At 49.8% G+C, this 7,458-nt stretch overlaps 1 long non-coding RNA gene across 1 annotated transcript; it reads left to right on the plus strand.

The window, feature by feature from the left end:
• Positions 1 to 18: 18 nt before the first annotated feature.
• On the plus strand, positions 19 to 1,541 carry LOC118451743. The gene is made up of 2 exons (XR_004841291.1): positions 19 to 705; positions 906 to 1,541. It is a non-coding gene; the product is annotated as an uncharacterized LOC118451743 (long non-coding RNA).
• The last annotated feature ends 5,917 nt before the right edge of the window (positions 1,542 to 7,458 follow it).

The raw sequence follows: 7,458 nt of genomic DNA on the forward strand, positions 1-7,458 counted from the left end.
GCCGGCGGCTCTGCGTGGCTGGGAAATGACAGATTATTCCGGTGAACTCCCGCACGCTAGCCTGCTGTTACCCACTACAAAAGCAAGCCAACTGGGAACCTTTCAGTAGGTGGCAGCAGAAATGCATTATCAACGCAGAGGATGCCTTTCGGGACACCCCTTCTTGGCAAATCACCCCTTTAGGCACATTGCTTCGGGTCAGATACTGTGCCCCAACCAGACTTACGCCAGCAGAGTCAGGCCAAACGCAGAGAACCTGGGTTGGGAAACTCACTCAGATTCTGAAAATCCCCACGTTTTGCTGTGGCGAAAGCGTTCCTCACCAAACCGCCTCTTGCAAAACGTGGCAAGTTCCCTAATTTGGTGCTTTGGTTTCTATGGCCCTGCAGAGCCGGCACGGCTCACCAGAACACCTCCCAGCAATAGGGCTTTTGCAAAATCACACCACACCTTCACCTCGTGCAGTCCCGGCCAAACAAGGCCACTTTAAAAGAAAAATGACTTCCATAAATTCCAAAGACTCAACAAATCAGCAACAAGAAGATGATGTAAGCCCCCAACTAAGCAGCTTTCCTCCCTACTTCAGACACGCTCGAGCTCGGCTGCCCCGCAGCCCGGGCAGGAGCAGAGCTACAGGGAGGTGAGAGGAGCGGGCGGCGGCGGGGCCGGAAGCGTGACGGCCTCCCCGCATACCTGGCCGGCAAGGTGTGGCTTTGCAAAGCTGACTCAGGGCTGGGTCAGGTCTCCTACACGCAGAAGCACGCTTTCCCAATCATCGTTTCCTGTTCTCCCAGGCGAGATGGAGCAGCCAGGGGCAGGATGGAGGTTTCTCGGGCACAGGCAGTCCCCCTCCCCAGAGCTGCTGGGCGTAGAGGACAGCGAGGAGGGACGACCTGGCCGGCAAGGTGTGGCTTTGCAAAGCTGACTCAGGGCTGGGTCAGGTCTCCTACACGCAGAAGCACGCTTTCCCAATCATCGTTTCCTGTTCTCCCAGGCGAGATGGAGCAGCCAGGGGCAGGATGGAGGTTTCTCGGGCACAGGCAGTCCCCCTCCCCAGAGCTGCTGGGCGTAGAGGACAGCGAGGAGGGACGGCAGGGGGCTGGTGACTAAGGCGAGGACAGCGGCACTGGTTTTGTGACTAACCATTACTCATGCAAGGAGGAATTTGGAGAGGGACCCGCATCCAGCTCGGCTCGTTGCTTTGGATACTTCTGCAGCCGTAAGCACAAAGGAGAGCTTTGACAATGAATCAGGCCCTGGGTTAAAATGACAAAGACAGACTTATCTACCAACTTTTGTGTTAAAATGATTTCAGTGTAATCATAAAAGCAGCTTAGTGCTAAGCAGAGGAAACAAGCAACGTTTTCAGCCCCAGATGACTAACTGTAGGCTCCTGGATGGACAAAACCGTTCAGAGGCAGCAGCAGAAGTGGGTTTTTATTAACGCATGATGGATTTCACTTTCCCCTGGACTACAAAGGAATGAGAGCATACTGGCAAAGTTTGCTTGAGAAGCTTTTTCCTTTTTTTTCTTTTTTTTTTTTTTTTAAATCAGAGAAAACCTCCCCTCAAAAAAAAAATAAAAATCCTAAAATGAGTCCTGGGATGCTTTCTTTTGAAAGCATCTCTGTAACTCGCTTCTAAAGGATTTAAAAGGAAGCAATCAACACCCATGTTCATTATTCTCCTGCTTTTATTATCCACCTAAAAATAAAGGTAGGAACAGTGAAAATAAAGAGAGTCATCAAATTCCAGTTCTCCCCTCATGAAGCCTTTGCCCTCTCAGCTAGTTTGCATGCTTACTTTGCAGTCTGCAGCGCAGGGAAGACCAACAAAGAATTACTAATTAAGCAGCCGCCTGCAAAAATCTGGGAGGTTGAAAACTTGTTGTGGTGAATGATTGCTCCAAAGGAAAGCTCCAGCGTTGCAAATGCGTACCCACCCGCAGGGGACCTTACCAACACCCCTCGTTCCACCACAGTCAGCGTCACCCACAACCACCCCGCACACGCATGGGGCGAGATGTTACAGGTTTTACAAGCCAGCCCAGTTCTAAATCAGCGGGAGACCCTTTCGGAGAGCTGGGAATCCCCGCGTGAATGCGATGATTTCTTCTTCCGATGCCTCTACGGTCACAACGCCGTGTTTTGCAACCAGTGACTTGTGCACTATTTAACACAGGACAAGCTTCTTACGCAATTTGCAAAGCGGAACATATTCTTATTTGATCTTTATCCAACAAATCTAGCAGAGGAATCCGAACCAGTATTTAAAGAAATATACCTCCTTTCTGGGGATACCAAACAGCGTTTGTGCCCTTCTGAAGCTGCAAGGTGCTGGCTGCACACGATCTGCCTGGGATGAGAGACAACGCAGTTCGGATAAAGAGAAACAGCATAAAATTCACGTTAAGGTAGGCTGTAAGGATGCAACCCTTTTGTGATCTTCACTTTTGACAAATGACAGCGAGACAGACTGCGAGGCTTCGGGCAGAAAGAAATAAGTGAAGTCAGTGACTCATCACAGCCCTGGAAGCAAGGAATAGGCCTGTTACTCACGTTACATCAGCAGCCAGTTCAGGGGACAGAGAGAATTACCGCAGCGTTAGCTATGCCCCAATTCCTCCTGTATTCACCTGAAATTTGTATGGCCCCAGCCCAGGGTCAGAGGGCTTCTCACAAGGAATGACTCTGTCCTGATAGTGTTAGCTCTGTGTCCATTACACTCTCAACCTTCTCACCATTTTATTGTTTTAAAGACTGTTTTTTTGCATTGCTCAGAGCATTTTTCATTTCAAAAATCAGGAATGAGAATGTGTATTCTCCTCCCTGTAAGACAGCCAGGCCTATAGGGAAAAAAACCCCCACCAAATAAAGAGCTTCGGCTCCTCCCTCCTCCAAAGCAAGCATCTCGTGGAGGGCAGACGGGTGCTGAGGGCTCTGCCCATGCAGGCTGTGCTCTGCTCTCCCATGCCGGGGATGCTGCCCAGCTGACAGTGAGCTTAGGCCGGCAGCTGGACCACCCCTGTCCTCCAAAAGCAAACTAAGCCTCCAGCTTTGCAGCTCCAAGAGCAGAAGCAAGCCCTCAGTGAAGGCACAGACCCAGGCCTGGATGACCAACAGAGTCAAGATGAACCACATTTCCCAGGAACGTCACCAAGTGCAAATGCCCATGCCCAGAAGGACCTGCCCAGACACCCAAAGCCATGCAAGATGAAGGCTATCGCCTGGCCTGGTCCTCACCAGGCGCCTGGTGAGGCTCTGCACCTCGCTTCTACGCCAGTCCCCATAACTTGTGGAGCTCCCACAGCTTCCTCCTGAAAGGTCCACGCAAGCCCAAGTGTTAATCCCACGTGTTGAGTTCACTTCCACACTCCACCCATCCCCATGTCAGGTGTCCACCCTTCCTCCACAGCAAGCAGAGGGAGATCACCTCCAGGAACAAGTGACCCTCTGGAAGCATTTGCTGTCTCTCTCTTGACTGCAGACATCTGGACTCCTGTCTCGTGGATGGCCAGGGGGAGTTAATGAGAGCCCACGGTGTGACTGAGGGGCAAGAGGAGGAGATATCACCACTCTGAATTCCCAAACATCAGATACTCTAAAGTTGGGGGTGGGGTGGGGTGTAGAAGTGGAAATAAATAGCAAAAAAAAAAAATAAGCTAAACAAAAAAACCCCACCAAAAAACCACCAATCCCTCCCCCAAACCAAAAAACCAACCCCACAAACCACCGCCTTCCAAGATGAGCAAATTAAGAAAATTTAAAAAAATAATAATAATAAAATACCAATCTACTCCCTGACAACGCCCCAGACCTGCACACAATTCGTGCCAGAGGAGTTCTGCACATGTTTGCAAATCACGATCGCAGCTGAGCCCCCCGGTTGCACAGATGGTTCTGGCTTGGCTCCCGTACGGACGGCAGCGACAGAAGCACACCAGCCGTCCTTCGGGAGACCCGGCCATAAAGCCACCGGGGCTGAAACCAAGCCAGGGACTGGCCTCATCTGTGCACACACTTAGAAGGAAGGGGCAGCTTCTGTGACAACGCGTGTTTAAAGCCGTGTCCTCACTACGTGCGCCTATGCCAGCAGTGGAATGAGAGAACATCACACGCATCCAAAGCAGACTCTGCTCCGGGCTGAAGCACAGAGGGCTATTCTTGAGGCTTCCCCTCTCCAAAGCAAACAGGAGCATTCCTGATTTTCCCCTGTTTATTTAAAAAGCCCACCACACATTCCTGGGCACCGGCCTATCCCAAGCCAACCATGGGATGAGAGCTTCTACACTGTAAATCCCAGGAAGAAATTGGCCTAACTTGGGAATGGCCTAACAATCGCTACCTTCTGGTGGCCGCTTAGCGGTCTGCAAAGTACACCACAAATCTCAAGAGACCTGTTTTCACATTGTTACAGCCACCCTCAGAACTGGCCTCCACGCTGACAGTTTCGGTGCAAAGCCCGAGAGCCGCCGCAGGAGCATGTCAGAGGCGCACGGCCGCGCCGAGCAGGTCCATCCCAGCCATACCTGCCCGGAGAGCGTGAACTCCCAGGCTCCGGCACTTCTCCCCAGCCACACCTCGCCTGCTTGAATCTTTGTTCCCACAGGGTACAAAAACACCACCGCTGTGGCAACCACCAGAGACGCCCTGCTGGATTCATCGGGAAGGGGGGCACCACCATTACGCCTCAGGGCTGCAGCAAAGCCATTTTAAAGCTCCTAGAGAAAGAAGATTAGAGAAACGGAAGCCGCAGCACGAGCAGGTTTGCGTCCAGGCAGCACCGGGGAAGACGTCTGTTGTCACCTCTGACACCTGGTCACCCCAGGCATTGCAACACAGTCACTTTTCGACTTCACCAGGAAGGAGCCCTGCACTACCACCGACGCCTGCGAAGACGGAGCACAGCGGTGCACGAGAGCAGACTGTTCGCTTCTCCGCCATGAACGAGAACAAGGGGTTTCTGTGTGGGAGAGGGCAATGGGACATGGCATTCTAGGGATCACAGGAAGAATTTCTGAATTGGGAAGCAAGCATTTAGGTATTGCCTTCCCGACTGCATTTTCTGCTCCAGGCAGACAGAGAAGAAAACAGCCAACCCTTTATCTCCACAGCAGTAAACTTGCAGTCTCCCATACACGTGTGAAAGATTTGCATGGGAAACAAGGACACAACAATGCTGTGGTCAGAGTTAAAAACCAAAATCCAGCCAGAAAACTGCAGGTTGCTTTTGTCCTTTTCACGAAGGAGCTAAATTCAGTGGCACACAGACAGCGCTGCCCAGCAGAGCCTCCCCCTTATTTGTTATTTTTAGCAATTTAGTCTGACAACGCCTGACAACTAAACATGCTGAATATAGCAGGAGAGAAGGGGACTATCAGATACTATCAGAGAAAACACACAGCGATAATCGCTTTCTCCACCCCTAACGAAGAATCAGTTTTCCATGTCTTTGTAACATCATAGAGTTTGTTCCTTTTAAAATGCCACATTTAAAAACAGAATCCATCTAGCCCTACAATGGAAACGGATAACATTTCCTGAAACAAAGCATTGTTCCACCCCTCGCATATCATGTTTCCTTAAAAACAAGGGAAGAAAAACATTACTTGCTTTTTCTCCTAATACTGCACAAACATTGCTGAGCTAAAAAGAGTCTGTGCTCATCCCTTTAGAATGCTTTCAAAATAGATTTAACGCATACCCCTCGCACTGTGAAACACAACAAGAATTTGATAGTATCAGGACTGGAAAAATCCAAATCGCTCCTGCTAGGCGGGACGCTTCCACGCCAGCACGGGAGCCAGCCTCTGCCGTCCCCCTCTGCGAGGTTCAGGCAGGTTCTCCTAAGCCTCACTGGCACAGCCTTTAAGCAGGCACGTGTATTTTGCCAGCAAGCCTGGACAGTCTACTTGGATTCCAAAGGATTATATACAAGTTGTGAAGTTAAGAATGCTCCGTACGTATGTATTCACCTCCATACCTTGGCTTCACCAAGAAGGGTAACGCCACCTTGCTTTTTCTGCACAGTAACTGCCAGGCTGTGCCTCTGCCCCCTCGTACACACCCACGCCCCTTCCGTGTGTTCAGAACACGGTTCCTCTCGCAAAGTATATCCAACGCGTATTCCACTGTGTCGTAAGAGCAAGGCATGAGTGTCTCAAGCTCACGCTACGTGAGTAACCAGACCAGTCACGCCGTATGGATACGGCAGGATTACTCTGACCGGCTTGATTCAACCACGCAAAGTGAGAAATGTAAGTAATAAGGTAGTTAACAACGTAAAATATAAACCTAAGCTTTAAAATCCTTCCAGTTTTAATAAGGGATGGAGGGAAGGTTTAACCTATCTTGGTCTGATATGTATTTTACAATGATGCAGTGGAAGCACAAGGTCACAAAGTTTCACATTCTTTCCTGCTTCTGTCACAACCTGTTTTCAGGACAGCAAAATCCCCTACTCCTGTGATAAGTGCTCTCTGACCTGGACTTGGATATTTCCCCTGAAACCTCAGTTTCCAGTAGTTGCCAGTCTAAGAGCTTGTCTTCTTCCACTGGGAATCCCAAGCCTAAGGAAAATCCTTTTCACAAACCTGCCAGCCAGCTGGAAGCCAAGCAGTTAAAAGATGGACTTGAATATTCACTTAAAACAAACTGTTGAAAGTTTTGGCAATCTGACCCACTATCCACAGTTAAAAAGAAAAACCAACCCAAGTGGCAACCACCCTTCCACTCCCACCATCTTTGGAGACCATCGCTGTTGCTGGGAACTTCAACTCAGTGGCCATAATCAGAGACTCAAGCAACAGGGAGCTACCAAGCAGAAAAACACATCTGCAAAGCAGCCAGCTCTGAGGCTTTGTGTAAGAACGGCAAAGGTTGTCATTTGGGGGGAATTCCATCCATTCTGCTCAACTCAGCAATCAGCAAGTTCAGGAGGCAAGATCATTCCCCTCCAGGAACAGGAAGAAACTGGGATGTACAGCTGAAGGGCACAGTAGCCAAAAAGCTGACCACAGCCTGATGGACCTGGCAGCAAGGGCCCGATGGAAGGTTTGTAAACAGAGGCCTCTGTCAACCACACTCCAATCACTTCCAAATCCAGACGTGCTGCTATAAAGTTCTCCATGAACTCTCTGTGAAGTTGCACGGCATCTTTGCACAAAGCCACTGCCACCTGGGACGGCTGCAGAGTAGCCAGGACACAATCACTTCTATCACCTAAGATGAAAATGACTGTGCCTTGTCTGCATTAACACCACCTTAAATATACAGCCTGTCCATGGAGCACGTTTCCCCTGTGCAGAAAACGTTCTCGTGGCCAGAAACACAAACCCCCTTATTATCCAGCACAGAAAATACTCCAGGCAACACAACATATGGTGATGTGCTTGCCCCTCAGCTCCCCAGGCAAGCTGAGTTTTGAGAAGGAATTAAAAAAAAAAAAAAAAAAAAAAAA

Source organism: Egretta garzetta, unplaced genomic scaffold (assembly GCF_000687185.1).
Source record: "Egretta garzetta isolate BGI_Z169 unplaced genomic scaffold, ASM68718v1 scaffold692, whole genome shotgun sequence".
Taxonomy (NCBI): Eukaryota; Metazoa; Chordata; class Aves; order Pelecaniformes; family Ardeidae; genus Egretta; species Egretta garzetta.